The sequence below is a fragment of the Phascolarctos cinereus genome, unplaced genomic scaffold (assembly GCF_003287225.1).
Source record: "Phascolarctos cinereus isolate Bilbo 61053 unplaced genomic scaffold, phaCin_HiC Scaffold_4;HRSCAF=312, whole genome shotgun sequence".
In the NCBI taxonomy this organism is placed as follows: Eukaryota; Metazoa; Chordata; class Mammalia; order Diprotodontia; family Phascolarctidae; genus Phascolarctos; species Phascolarctos cinereus.
The window spans coordinates 92,058,172-92,073,447 of record NW_027555847.1 but is presented as its reverse complement, the minus strand read 5'-3'; positions in this window follow the sequence as shown (position 1 = coordinate 92,073,447).

The window sequence follows — 15,276 nt, the reverse complement described above, 5'->3', positions numbered from 1 at the left end:
CCTCAGCCTTGAGGGGTGATAGATAGCATTCTGTCCTGGGATTTTAGAGCCAGGAGGTAACATGGAACATGATGAGTCATAAGATGGCAGATCAGAGCTGAAAGGCACCCTGAAGGCCACTGATTCCAAAGCCTTCATCTTAGAGATGAGGATGCTGAGCCCCCAAAAGGCTGAGTAACTTGGTACTGAGCAGAATTTGAACACAGGACATGACTCCAAGGCTAACATTCTATCCACCATAATAATAACTAATAATAACACTTATGTTGCACTTTAAGGTTTGCAAAGTGCTTTACAAATAGTCTCTTTTGATCCTCACAACAACCCTGGGAGGAAGGCATTATGGTTATCCCTATTTTATAGATGGAGAAACTGAGCCCGAGACATTATGTGACTTCCTTGCAGCTGGTAAGTGTCTGAAGTTGGATTTGCCTCCTATGCCAGGTTCTAGGAGGGGATTGTGCAGCTTGGAGGATTATTTCTAGCCTTTGGATTTTTATTTCAAGTAGTCACCCAGTTGACTCTTTAAGTTACCATCTTATCATCTGCAAAGACGGGTAGTTTTGTTTCTTCATTGCCTCTTCAAAATCTTTCCATTTCTACGTCTTCTCTTACTGCTATAGCTAACATTTCTTGTCCAATATTGAATAATAGTGGTAATAATTGGCATCCTTGTTTCACCTCTGATCTTATCGGGATAGCATGTGGATTCTTTTTTTTTTTTTTTGCTTTTTGGTGAGGCAATGGGGTTAAGTGACTTGCCCAAGGTCACACAGCTAGTAAATGTTAAGTGTCTGAGGTCAAATTTGAACTCAGGTCCTCCTGACTCCAAGGCTGGAGCTCTATCCACTGCACCACCTAGCTGTCCCCCAAGCATGTGGATTCTTAGGTTAGCTTCTTGCTCTTCCAGTAGCATGGTGGAGAGAGCACTGGGTCTAGAGTCAGCCTCAGATACTCACCAGCTGTGTGACCCTGGGCAAGTCACTTAAACCCTGCCTCAGTTTTCTCAGCTATAAAATGAGAGTTAATAATAGCACTTACTTCCCTGGGCTGTTGTGAGGAGCGAATGAGAGGGTGATTGTAAAGCATTCAGCACAGTGCCTAGCATAGAGTAATTGCTCTATAAATACTTATTATCTCCCTGTAATCCCCTCTATTCCAGTCCTCAGGTGATGAGGAGGAGGAAGAGAGGAGACAGAGAGAGAGAGAGAAAGAAGAGGAGAGGAGACAGAGACACAGAGAGAGAGAGATTTTAGTTACCATTACTAGCATAATCTTTTGGGTAGCTAGATGGCACAGCGGATACAGCAGCGGGCTTGCAATCAGGAAGACTCATCTTCCTAAGTTCAAATCTGGCCTTAGATTCTTACTAGATGTGTGATCCTGGGCAAGTCTCTTAACCCTGTTTGCCTCAGTTTTCTCGTCTGTAAAATGAGCTGGAGAAGGAAATGACAAACCTCTTCAGGACCTCAGTCAAGAAAACCCCAAATGGGGTCACAAAGAGTCAGACATGACTAAAACGCCCGAGCAGCAAGCACAGCCTTAGTTACGCACAAGTCTACTCGTGTAACTCTGTTATCTAGAAGTATTTAGGGGCTCTTTCTTATCTGTCAGTAGAATTCAAGCTTGTTTGCTGATATTCAAAGTCGTTTCAAAATATGGCGCCTCCCTACTGTCTTTCCTTCAGAACACAATGTTTTGTGATAGGAATCACCTTTCCTGGGCTCTAGGTTGAATCTAGGGTAGAGCTGCTAAGACTCTATTTTCTCCTTCTGCCCCATCTTTCCCCCTCTGTTTTTAGGAGATGTGGAAGAGAAAATGGATAGGTCTGACCACAGCAAGATTTGATGTGTCTTTGTTTTTCTAACGTAGCGCCCTCGATGGGATACTTCCCCAATTTGTATTTCCAGTTGTGAGCTGGGTCACAAGAGGGCAGCTTCTACCTTCTAGGTTCTAGGAATAAACCTGTGGGTCTACATTCTTAACACTGTCATTCAGGAGCCCCCACCAGAGCGCTTCCTATTAACAATCCACCCCCTAGGAGAAACAAATAGCTTTTAGCAAAGATGTTTACTAAGATGGCAGTAGCTAAAAATCTTTCTTCCATAACTCTGAGGCATACTCGCACATCATCCATGGAAAGAGTGGCCTTACATTTAAAGCACTGAAGCACATGTTTTGGATACACATGTAGCAAAGGCAACTTGTAACTCCTGAGGGCTACAGAGTGTTGGAGTACTTTCCTTCTTGTACAGCTCTCCTTCCATGTAGCATCTCTGCTAGGAAGGTTGCTCAGCCAAGCTCCCAGGGTCTGATCCTCTCTATAGTTAGCTTTCTTCTTTCCTCTAAGGGGGTTCTGTTCCTTGAAACTCCTTCCTCCTTCAAGTGATTGTCTTACTCTCTGGCATGTCATCTCTGTTCCCTACTGTATATAAATACTGTATGCAGTGTTTCCTGCCCAACAAGTGCCTCTCCTTCAAGGTGGCTTGGCTAATGGGGGACAGAAAGAGAAATTCTCTCTTCCACAAAAATCTCATAAATCTGTATTCTCTCAAACTCTCTCAGGGCTTAACTATTTCCAGCCCCTCAGGCTGGTTACTTTGCTAATTCAGCCCATCCCATCGCTCCCTTCTGACTAAATCAAAGAAAGGTTTCTAAGCTTCATAAAAGAAACAGGGTATCAATATACCTTTACAGTTAGTTTAATACTTTGTGATTATATTCTGGGCTTCCTAGGCTGAGGGTTAGTGCCCTACATCTGTGGTCAGTTGTCCAACCTCAGATGGTCTGAGAGGAAGGATTTGATTTTTTGGCTGGACTGAAAGAAACCAGCACAGAAGTCAAAGTCATAGCCAGCTTCCTGGCAGAGCAGCTGGCCCTGTACATGGCATGATTTTGGGGGACTAGGGAGGGTCTCCTCTTCAACTCTCTTCCCTATTTGTTCCTTTACTCTTAATGTAATGAGAAGAACTCTGGTCCTGGAGTCAAGTTTGATTTCAAATCCTGGCTCCATCTTACTCGACCTTTGTGACTTTGAGCCAGTCATTTAATCTCTCTGGGTCTCAGTTTACTCTCCTGTGAAATGGAGATACAAACCCTTGCAATGGTCCTCTCCAAATGTTGTTGTCTTAAGGAAAGTACTTTGTCTATTGTGTGGAAATAGAGGCTATTATTTTTATTGAGAGTACTGGTAGTAGCAGTGGTAGCTGTATACAATGTCAGAACTAGAGTCTACCTATGATGTCTCCATGGCATAGGGGTGACTCTGGGTTTATAAAATCTATGCCAGCAAGGTACAAGCTCTGGCCCGTGAAACTCATGCAACAGTGAAGTGGAGAGTGATGAGCAGGAAGTGGTTTGAAGGAGGAGGCCAAGGCAGGCTTCTTGGAGGAAGTAGCTCATGAAATAGGCCTTGAAGAATGGAGGAATGGATTTTGAAAAGCTGAGAGAAAGAAGTACAGCATTCCTGGTAAGGGTAAATCTTTCAGAAGACTGAAAGGTTGGGAGTCATGAAACCAGGGATCCTTTTCTGACTCACCGTGGTAGGACCATTGGAAAATGGGATGTTAGAATATAAATTCCTTGTGAGTGCCTAACATGGTTCTTGGCACATAACAGGTGCTTGTTAATTTATTGACTAGGTGATAGGCTTTGGAGCTCTGTAAAGGGCTTTATAAATCACATATCCCAATTCCCTCCTTTCATGGATGAGGAATCTGAGCCCTGGAGAAATGAAATGACTGTTCAAGATAACATACGTGGTAAGTAGCAAACCCCTCTCTGAGCCTCAGTTTTTTTGCCTATGAAATAATGGCGGTTGGCGGCATCCACGGTCCTTCCCAGCCCCCAAATTCTGTGAGTCAGTGGGTGGGATGAAAGAGGAGGAAGAGTCCAAGATAAGTGAGGTTTGGAATCTTGGCGACTGGGCTAGTGATGGAGCTGTTGGCAGTTATGAAGAGGTGAGGTTGAAGGAAGTGGAGATCTTTAGCCTGGAAAAGAGATGACTTATTTTTCAGGGTGGGGAATGGGACAAGATCTTGGTCTTTAAATATTTGAAAGGTTATCATATGGAAAGAGGGATTAAGCTTGGCTGGATGTCTGCTTGTCAGGGATGTTGTTAAGGGGTCAAGGGTGTGTCTATTCAGGTCGGGGTTGGACTTGACACTCTGAGGTCACACCCACTGCACTCTTATGGTTTTCCCTCTAGACAGCCATGGAGAGCCGAATTGTTGATGGTGGCTCCAAGAATGTCCTCCTGGCTGTACTCCTAACCTAGGCTTAGCAGCTTTGGTCTTGGGTGATTTGGGATGAATTATTTCACCTCTTGTTTCTCCTTCCTAGCCCATCCTCTTCAGATAAGTATGGAAATCATTTGGGTCAAGCATCCTCCCTGGTTTGGGAGGGAAGGGTGTGCATCAACAGGAAACAGGGCCTAAACCTTCTGCCTGGGAGGACTATACATCTTCATCTTATGCCTGTCACGACTAGAGAGGAGCCAGGCAGTTACGATGTCATTTGCCTCACCCAGAAGCTGTCAAGTTTGGGGCCATACTAATGCTAGGGATTAAGGAAAAATGACCTCGTGGGGTAGGGAGGGGCTCCCCCTATCAACACCTGTCACCTCCAATTACTTTTCCCCTGTTTATTCTAGATTACCTCATTAGAGCTCAGGCGACTTCCTCCCCACCAGCCCTGACCTCAACAGTTTTTTGCCTGAGTTGTTTTCTATCCTCAACCCACTGGCTGCAGAGACCCTCCCAAATTGGCTGGTGGTCCCCTTCCCTCCCTCCCTGGAGTCAGAGGTCCCTAATACCATGAGACCAAATGTGCCCAGATTCCTGCTTCTCACCTAAAGAGTCCAAAGGACAATGTTTCACCAAGCATGTCCCTATCTACCTCCTCCAGAGAAAAGGGGAGGGGTCAACAGGAATGCTCTGCCAGGGGTATGCTTGTATAGCTGGTCCACCTAAGCTCCCAGCTCTGTGACTTATTCCCTTCATTACCTTGAGCAAGTCATGTATAGATTCATAACTCCATTGGTTACTAGAGCTAGAAGGCACTTCAGGGTCCATGGAGTTCATTCCTCTCCTTTTACAGATAAGGAAACTGAGGCTCAGAGAAGGGAAATGACTTTTACAGGATCATAAAGCTAACTAGGGGCAGTGCTGGGCCTCAGACTTAGGACACCTTGGTCAAGGTGTCCCCTTCTACTATGTCACGCTTTTCTCTGGTACTCAGTTTCCTTATCTGTAAAATGAAGGGGGAATGTTGATCAGTGAGTACAGTGACTAATTGAAGCCTCATTTAAATTTTTTAAAATTCTGTTTTATTTTCAGCTCTGAATTCTCTCCTCCTGTACTGAAGGATCCTAACCAAAGTGACAAAATTTGGAATGGTGGGACAGACCATGTCTACTGTCTGAAGAGTAGCCTAGGCTCAGAAAGTCTTCACCAAAGGATCCACTACAATTTTGGCTAAAGTAACCCATGAAGACCATTTACTGTAGCAGGGATGGTTTGCTGTCCAAGTTGGTACCATTGAAATTCCTGACCTCGACAGCTTTGAAAAATCTGGAAGCATGTTAAAGATGAATGGATGTGGATAAGAAAGGTGGTAGGGACTCCAGTTAGACCATTGAAAAGACTGGAACCCATGGTGGTCAGGTCAGTTCTGGGGGAGGTTCAGGGCTAAGATGCAGATTGGAAATAGGAAGGATATGGGCCCAGAAACAAAATAATTGATATGTTTATAGCATCTTAAAATTTGCAAGGTACTTTACACATGTTATCTCAATTTGACCCTGGAAATAGCCCTGTGAGGTAGGGCACCATGAGTGCTATTTTTTATCTTTTAGGTGAGAAAACTTTTAGGTGGTCACACAGCTACTAAGTGTCCAAGGTAGGATTGGAACCCAGCTCTTCCTGGCCCCAAGTCTAGCACTCTAGACATTACACCATACTATGTCTCAGGGAAAAGATGTTTGAAAGACATCACGGATAAAGAATTGCTAGGACTGGTGACTCTATCAGCCTGATGCTGCGGGTGGAATGCTAGATGTAGATTCAGAGGACTTGGATCCAAATCTGAGCTCCACAATTTACTAGCTATGTAACCTTGGACAAATTGCTAGACCTCTCTTGGTCTCCATTTCTTCAACTGCAAAACAGAGGCTAGATCAATTGATGGTGCTGTGGAAAGCCTCAGTAAATTTGGATTTAGAGAACCCAGGTTCAAAATCCTGCCTCAGACAATGGCTGTGGGCAAGTCACTTAACCTCTGCCTCAATTTCCCCAACTGTAAAATGAGGATAATAGCAGCTACCTCATAGGATCAAATGGGATAACACACATAAATAACTTTGCAAACCTTAACGTACTATATCCATTCTAGCCATTATTATTATTATTATTATTATTATTATTATTATTATTATCATTACCGCCACTGCTGTCATCATCCATCATCCATCATCATTAGAGGAGGGCGAATTTTGTTTGGGTAGCTGCTTGTTCTATGTCTGGTTCATAATCAGGTTCTATCCCCTGGAGGGACTTATGTCCTGAGCAAAAAGGAAGAGCTTGGAAGCTTCCACAACCAAGTGAAGGCTAATGACAGGAAGGGCTAGAATGGAAGGAAAGAGGAAGGAAAGGGAGCAAGCATTTATATAGTGTCTACTCTGTGTTAGGCGCTCTACCTAACATCATCTCACAACTACCCTGAGAGGTAGATGCTGTTATCATCCACATTTTACAGTGAAGGAAACTGAGGCAAACAGAGGTTTAAGGAAGTGACCTGCCCAGGGTCACATGACTAGTGTCCGAAACTAGATTTGAACTCAGGTCTTCCTGACTTCAGGCAATAGTGCTCCATCTACTGCGCCAGAAGTATTGGGTGATAATGGGTGAAAGGGGATAGGACTATGTTGGAGATGTGTGCCTCATCAGCTATTGCTGGGAGGGTGGGATGTGATTTATCTTCCTACTCTCTGATTTGTCATTCCCCCTTGGGGTACATCCATAATCCACTAGGATTATAGGCCCTCACTTTGGAAACCACTGGTTTAGATGAACAAACTCCCTGCCCTCATAGATCTTACAGTTTAATAGACAGAAAAAACATTCTATGTTTTTTGTTATAAGATCTCTTCCAGCTCTAAATCCTCCTATTGTTATTTTTCCACAACACGGCTTTCCTTTGCTCCAACTAGGTGGGAGGGCCTTACTGGCTTCCAGCATAAATACTGCTGCTGGGTCTTTGAATAGCTCTTTCCAGGCCAGCCCTTGCCCCTCCTCCTCACCCATCTATCTACTAAATTTAATGCATGAAACCTACTATTGTCTCTCCTGTGCTGGTGACACCAATTAATTTAATTAAATCCAAAAGACAATTCTTGTCTATTGGGCATTGTGGGCATTATGTATGTCAGTGAAAAATGATAGAGTTTTTGCTTTCAAAGAGATTCCACTTTAATAGAGTGAAAGCTCATGCATGCAGGTAGCCAGTGTTGGAAGGTGATATGTGCACAGGAAAGATCAAACCTGAGAGATAGTGGATAGACTGATATAATGGAAAGATGCTGGTCTCTGGGGTCTGAAAACCTGGGTCTGAGCCCCAGTTTGAATGATAATCTATATGACTAACTCCCTGGGCAAGTCACCCTGGTGGTAATAGTAGTGATAATTGTGATGTTAATGCTTTCATAGTGGTGGTGATAGTAGTGGTGGTGGCAAATCAATTCAATAAGCTTTGATTAAGTCCCCACTTTATGACAGGTACCATGCTAGATGATGGAGATACAAATCCAAAATTGACATTGCCTAGCCTTAAGAAGCTTCCATTCTATTGATGGCTCAGATAGGGTTTCAATTCAATTCAACAAGCATTTATTAGGCATTTCCTTAGGAGCTGGGGATATAAACAATAAATTGAAACAGCCTCTGCCCTAAAGGCCCATAAGTTATATTAACAATAGTTGTCATATTGATGATAATAATCTTGATAACAATAATAAATGAAAATAATGGTGGCCCATTGTTGTGAATGTGATGGTGTTCACAATGGTAACAATGGTAGTGTGGATCATAATAATATTGACAGTGTTTATGATGATGATGATTGTAGCAATGATGATGATGATGATGATGGTCATGGTCACAGTCGTGGTCATGGCAATGATGGTTGGTGATACTAAGGTGGGGAGGAGGTCAAAGGGACTGGAAGAGAATTCAAGGTGAAGAACCCTCTTCCATGACTATGTCCCATTTTGCTTGACTTGAAATGGAAAAAGAAACCTCACTAGGACTTGACCCCAGAGTTGAGTCAACAGACTGTTGGATTTGTCTTTTTTCTCTGAGGATTTTCTGGCTTGAACTGAAGGAGATGAAAGGTCAGGACCCTGTCCACTCCATTTTTAAACCAAGGACATCTCTTTACTTTCAGTCTATTTCCTGGATTCCAACCTGTTCAGTTTAGTCTGGTAAATAGCACCCCAGGTTAGGCGTCTCTCAGATCCCTTCCCATCATAGCATTCCAGCTCTGATTTTCTCTCTTTTATGTTTTTAGGTCCCTGCTAGTCCTGACATCTTGTGTTGTGAGCACAATTCCAAGACTGATACCAACCTATTTCAAAACCATGAAGTTGGCCAGGATTGTCCCTGGCATTGTTTTGGGGGGGGTATTCAGGGGTGGAGGGGATTTTTGTCTAGTTCTGGATTGCCCCTTAGCTAGGAAGAAAGTGAACTACTAATTCACTTTCTGACCTTGTACAAGGTCCTTAACCTCACTGGATTAAAGTAATAAGGTTGGAGGCAACCTCTGGTGGAGACTGAGACCCAGAGAAACACAGCCCCGTTTCATTGTGTAAAGGTAGGGAGTCCTACTTACATGTGTGAACTTGGGCAAGTCATAGGCTTGAGAATCGTAAGAGATCTAAGAGATCATCTGGTGCTAGGTGATACCTTGGAGACATCTATATGGGGCAGTAGATAGAGCACTGCGCCCGGAGTCAGGAAGACCTGAGTTCAAATCAAATTATTGGCTATGGCAAGTCACTTAAGCCCTGTTTGCCTCAGTCTCCTCATTTGTAAAATGGGGATAATAGTTGTTAAGCACTTAGCACAGTGCCTGGCACACAGTAAGCACTATATGAATATTAGTTTATTATTATTATTACAAGCCCCACTCTATTTGTTTGTAGGTTGTTGTTGTTTTAATGAGAAAGCAAAGGCCAGAGAGTTTAAATACCTTGTCCAAGGACACACAATAGAGACAGGACTTGACTCTCAGTAAATCTAGTGCTCTTCCCACTAAAGAGTGCTGCTGTCTGTTTGAGTCTCAGTTTCTTCACCTGTAAAATGACAATAATTATTTCTGTAATGCCTATCTCTCAAAAGTGCTGGGAGGAAAGCTGATCTATATATATACACACACACACACACATATATATATACACACGTGTGTGTGTGTGTGTACGTGTGTATACACTGATATATTGATAGAAATTTATGGTTTTTTTTATTATTATTATTGTTTTATCTTTGCCTAAGGCTGGCCCAACCCCAAACCTCTCAGTCTGGGGAGCTAGCTAGGAAAATCCGAGATGACTTCTCCAGCTGGGATGACAGAGCCCTGACAGTCTTCCAGAGTGCTACAGAGAGAGTGCAGGAGGATGGGCCAGCTGGCCCAAGGAGAGGGGGATATTTCCAGGGCAGGCCAGCAGCAATGCCCTTGCTCTCTGGGCTCAGTAGTGACCGGGACTAGATCTGTGTCCATAAGACTTAGATCTGGACAGAACCTTAGAAACCATTTAGTTTGACTCCTTTAACTCTCCCCCTCCCCACATTTAACAGATAAGGAAGGGAGACCCAGAGAGAGAAAGGAGCCTGATTAGCCAAAGATTACACTAGCTGAGAATTCAGCTTTTGGTGTGTATGTGTGTGTATGTGTGTGTGTGGTAGGATGAGGGGATGGGGGGAAAAGCAGGATCCTCATTTGGGGGGGATATAGGGTCCCTGACCCTGTGAGATGAATAGCTTGGCCAAGGTTGGTTAAGAGTCTTTATTTTCCCCACTGGTTCAGTAGAGACAGGGATGCTAGGACAGAATTCCAGGAATCTCTCAGAGAAGCATGGGAAAGGAACCAGCCCCAGCCATGGGGTGGGGCGTTTTGTCTCTCTGGCCTCTGGCTGACCCTCCAGCTGCCTGTGGAGCTGCTAGTTAAATACCTGGACAAGGTACAAAGGGATTTTTTAAAAAGCAAGAATCGCCCCTTCTTGGTAGAAAACTGGGTGTTTTTCAGTTTGAGTTAAACATGGGTAACTTGGAATCACTTGTGGATTTAGATGGAGTGTTGGCTAGCAGGGTTACGCAGGGTAATGAGCATAGTGTCTCCCTTAAGAAGCCAGGTCAGAGGTGGAGACACACAGCCTCTGTCCTCTGAGAACTACCAGTGTGAAGGGGAAGCCCCTACCTTCAGGGATCATCTAGTCTGAGAGAGAAATACAGCTCTACCCTCTGAGAGTCCTCCTCCCTGAAGGGGACATGGCCCTACCCTCTGGCCCCTGGTTTTAGTGAGAGACTGCCCTCTGGGGAAGCTGGTCCCTATCCTCAGGAGGCCCTAGTCTGATGGCATGTGTGTATGTGAACATGGTATAGAGCAACAATTACAAATGATTAGTTTATCAAACTGTCCTTTCAGGGGCTGGAGTTGACCCTGTCACGTTCCCCTGCAATGAATCAAATCCAGTTGTTTATTTAGGCAGAAGGTTCAAAGGTAGGAAGAGAATTTCCCTCGGGGCAGCCTCAGACTTCAAGATTCCAGAACTTGGGGAATAGTACAGCGGAGATCTCATGGATGTATTCATCAGCTTAGAGGTGGTCAGGCACTGCTAGGGACCAATGACCCGATGAGGCAACTCAAGGGATGTGTTGCTGGAAAGGCTTTTCATAGACTTAGCAGCACAAGTCAATCAGCCTATGGGTCAACCAGCACTCAGTGCCAAGGAATGGCCCTACAAGTGACCAGCAGCACTGTGCTTCTCCTAGGGTAAAACATTGAGGGTTGGCCAACTGGGACAGGTCTGGGGAACGAGCCCTTCTAATCCCAGAGCTGTATAAACAGGAGAGGATGCAAGGCAGGAAAACCACTGGAACTGTCATCCAGGGCTGTGAAATCAAGGCAGGCTGTGGGAAATAGATCCCCGCTGGCTAGATGTTCTACACTACTCCAAGGAGAAATAATAATAATTATGACAGTAACAAGAGACATTTATATGATTTTCTAATGTGTACCTAATGACAGGGACTCTAATAGGACAACACATATTGTTCTCCACATTTTGCAAATGTGGAAACTGAACTTCAGAGAGGTTAAGTGAATGGAGCCCTGAATTTGGAAATTAAGAAGACCTGCATTTGAATCCTGGGTTCTAATTCCATCTCAGACATTTACCAGCTCTGTGACCTAGCCTCTCTTAGCCTTAGTTTTCTCATCAGTAAAATGGGACAATGATAGCACTTCCCTCATGGGACAATTGTAAAGCTTTAAATGAGATAATGTAGGTAAAGCACAGTGAGCTATTTTGTTATTGCCCACAGTCAGAGATAGGATTAAATTTCACAGATAGGATTAGAACCCAGATTACTCCTGAAAATCAAGTTTACAGGCATACCTCATTTTGTTGTGCTTTGCTTTATTCCGCTTCACAGACATCTCATTTTTTACAAATTGAAGGTCTGTGGCAACCCTGCATGGAGCAAGTCTGAGCACCATTCTTTCAACAGCACGTGCTTCAAGGCCAGAGCTCTATCCACTGGCTCTCTAAGCCTGGAACCAAGAACTAGGCATCAGTTAAGAACTCAACATTATCCAGGAATTCTCCTTTCAGGCCATGTGGATGAGCACATGTGGCTCTTGGGAGCAGAGAATTCCAGGCTGTCCTCCCTCAACCCAATTCAGGTCTACTTTTTCTTCTAATGCACTCTCAGGATCTCTCTAGAAAAAAGGAGAAAAAGGAAAAGGGCATGAAAAAAGGGCTATAGTCATCTTTTAAGTCTTCCTAAAATAATCTGCCTGTGTCAAATTCATCTTGGGGGCCACGTCCGTCAGTGAACCTATCTACCAGAAGGCTCAGAGGGATATGTCCACCTCCTTCATTGGAAAGTGCCACACAAAGATTCGAAAGTGTGTAAGTTCATCAAAGTGATCTGGGAGCTTCCTTGATCCGTCCCCCACACCTTCATTTAACAATCATTGATTTAAGTACCTACTATGTGCAATGGACTTATAGATTTTTTTTTTCACTCTTTCTAAAGGGGTTTGCATTTTAAAAGATGAGTATGGATAAGGCAGTGCTTTAATCCATGGAAATGAAGAGCTAGCAGTGGAAGTGCAGACAAGATGAGAGACCACAGGGGGAAAAATTTGAGGACCTATCTGGTGTCCCTCAAATCACATAATGGGGGTAGCCACCTACTTCTGCTAGACGTGTGAACATACTGTATCATAAACCTTAAAATGGTCCTAGGTTCAAAGCAAGTGGGCTACATTCCACCATACCCCCCAGTCTTCCTCTTGGTTCACACTTGTTCTTATCTCCCTACTCTTGAGGGAGAAGGATGGATCCCAGCACTAGAAGGAAGTCACATGAGAGGAAGGACTGAGCCAGTATGTTAGCCCCAGGCAGAGCTGCAAACTCTTTTCCCATTAATAAGGGAAATGCAGTTGGGTTGAAAACAAAATTTTAATTGGCAAGAGAAATGGAATTATAGTGAAGACCCATGGGCTATGGATCTGGTTGCTACTTCTCCCTCTTTATAGGACTTGGAGTAAGTCATTTTCCTTCTTTGTAAAATGAAGGGATTAGACTACCTGGTATCTAAAGTCCCTTTTTGCTCCAACATTCAGTGATTTTGTGAATTAAGGGGAAATCCAGATGGATATTGACTAGACAACTGGATTTAGAGCCAAGAAGACCTGAGTTAACACATACTGACTGGGTGACCTTGGGCAATCACTTATAAGTTCCAGAAAAAGTGCCAACCTGTGTTGATAGAGGGAGTTTCCTCTCCTGGGAGTTCCCTAGTCTAATCAATCATAGGGCCTGCCTCTATCCTCGTGTTTCACATATCTCATAGGATAAACTAAAAAAGTTCAAGATGGCGACGTTTACAAAGTGGCTAGATGAGAGGACCAATAACAAAGGGTGCTGCCCGCCTCCTGACAGAGAGTAATGGAGTAATGGGATGGAGGGAGACACAATGTAGGGATTTATTTCTCTTGACAATGCATGTTTGTTACTAGGGTTCTGTTTTCCTTTTTTTTTTTTCAACTGGTAGGGGATAGAAGGGAAAGAAAATAGTTTGCTGTTGAGTGGAAAAAAAAGGTAATTAAAAAAAAAACCCAAGTAACAACACCATAGAAAATCAAGGTGGTTGAATTGTTCCCGCCTCTTTGACCCTCTTTACTGAGTAGGGTCACGCTTCACCTTTTTAACCTCTTGGGTCTTTTCCCTTGTCCAATCTGCAGAGATACTGTGGGACCTCAGGGCATTAAAGAGCCTGTGCACTGGGAAAGCTCTGACTCCTCTCTAAAGAGATATTATGTATCACCCATCTGAGGGAAGTAAGAGGGGAGGAGAAAAAAACAACAGGAGAAAGGTCCTTTCTTTACCCTACCTGCTGCTTACACATGGGTAAGAAGTTGGGGTGTGTGTGTGTGTGTGTGTGTGGTGTGTGTGTGTGTGTGTGTGTGTAAATCCAGAAAGAGTGAAGAAGTTGGGAAGAGCTATGGGTTGGGGGCTAGGAGACCTGGGTCCTAGTCCTGTCTCTGTCATTGACTTGTTGGGTGACCTCTCCTTCTCTGACCCTCATTTTCCCTAACCATTACAACATGAGAAGATTGGACTAGCACATAACATTGGATTTGGGGTCAGAAAAACTGAGTTCAAATCCCAGTTTTGTTACCTTCTACCAATGTGACCTTGGGAAATAATTTCTCCACTCTGAGTTTCCTCTGCATAGTAATGGAAATCACTAGATTATAGGGTCGTAGATTTAGAGCTGGGAAGGAGCCCAAAAGCCATTCAGTTCCACCCTGTCATTTTATAGATGAGGAAACTGAGGTCCAGGGAGGTTAAATAAGAAGGTCACATGGATAGTAAGTGTCAGAGGCAGGACTGGAACCCATGTCATGTTGGAGGGTGGAATTAGGATAACCGGTCTCTAAGGTCCCTTGAACTCTTAAATCCTATGCTCTTTCAGTCTCTAGGGTTACTCCTATCTTTGATATTCTGTTACTGTGAGGAAGCTTGGTACGATGGAAAGAGCCCAAGATGGGGGTCAAAAGGTCAGCCTCTGAGCCCCAGCTCTGCCACTGACTCACGGTGTGAGCTTGGTCAAGTCACCCCTCCCTGCTCTCCCTGCCCAGAAGCCTCTTGTTCCCTTATCTGTCAAGGGAGGGTAAGAATCCCTGCCCTGACTCCCTTGACGGGCTACTGGGAGCCTCCAGCAGGAGAACGATCCAGGGAAGGGCCTGGGAAAGCCAGAGAGTTTTCAGGATTGATGGCAGAAAGAGCTTGCTCTGTCCAACCCATGGCCTCCGTGTACTGACGCATCACAGAGCTGGTCCAAGGCCGGCTTCCCAACAGCGGACTCTTTTCCAACCACAGAAATCCACCTCCTCCTTCCCCTGATTTCAAAGGGAGCAGAGCTGGATGAGAGGAGGCATCAGGGTGGGTTCGGAGTAGTCTGTTCTTGTTCCTCTGGGGCCCTGCCAGCTGTCTGGGCTTGGGTTGTTTGAAGTATTTCCCTGGCCTTGGAGGTGAGAAGTCCTCCCCCCCCCCTTTTTTATTATTATTTTTTCTCCTTTCTGCTTTGGCTGGCCTGTGATTGAAGCCATGTGCTGGGCAGGGGCATGCAGCTGGCTCCTGAAGGTTGCTCGGCTCCTGAAGGTTGCTCAGCTCCTGCAGCTCCTGACCCAGGTCCTGCCTCCCTGGGTTTCAGTGTAGGGCCCCAAGGTTGGGTTCCAAGCTATCTCCTTCCTAGACTGTGAGAAAAGTTGGTCGGCAGATTAACTTGATTTCCTGGCAGCCTGGTGTATAGAAAGAGCCTTGCACTTGGAGACAGCTCAGCTTGAAACCCCAGCTTTACCTCTCTACCTGTGTGATCTTGAGAAAACCTTTCAATTTTCTGCCTCAATTTCCATATCTATAAAATAGAAATAACAATCCTGACATTACCTACCTCATAGATTTATTATGAGTAGATGAGACATTAAAAA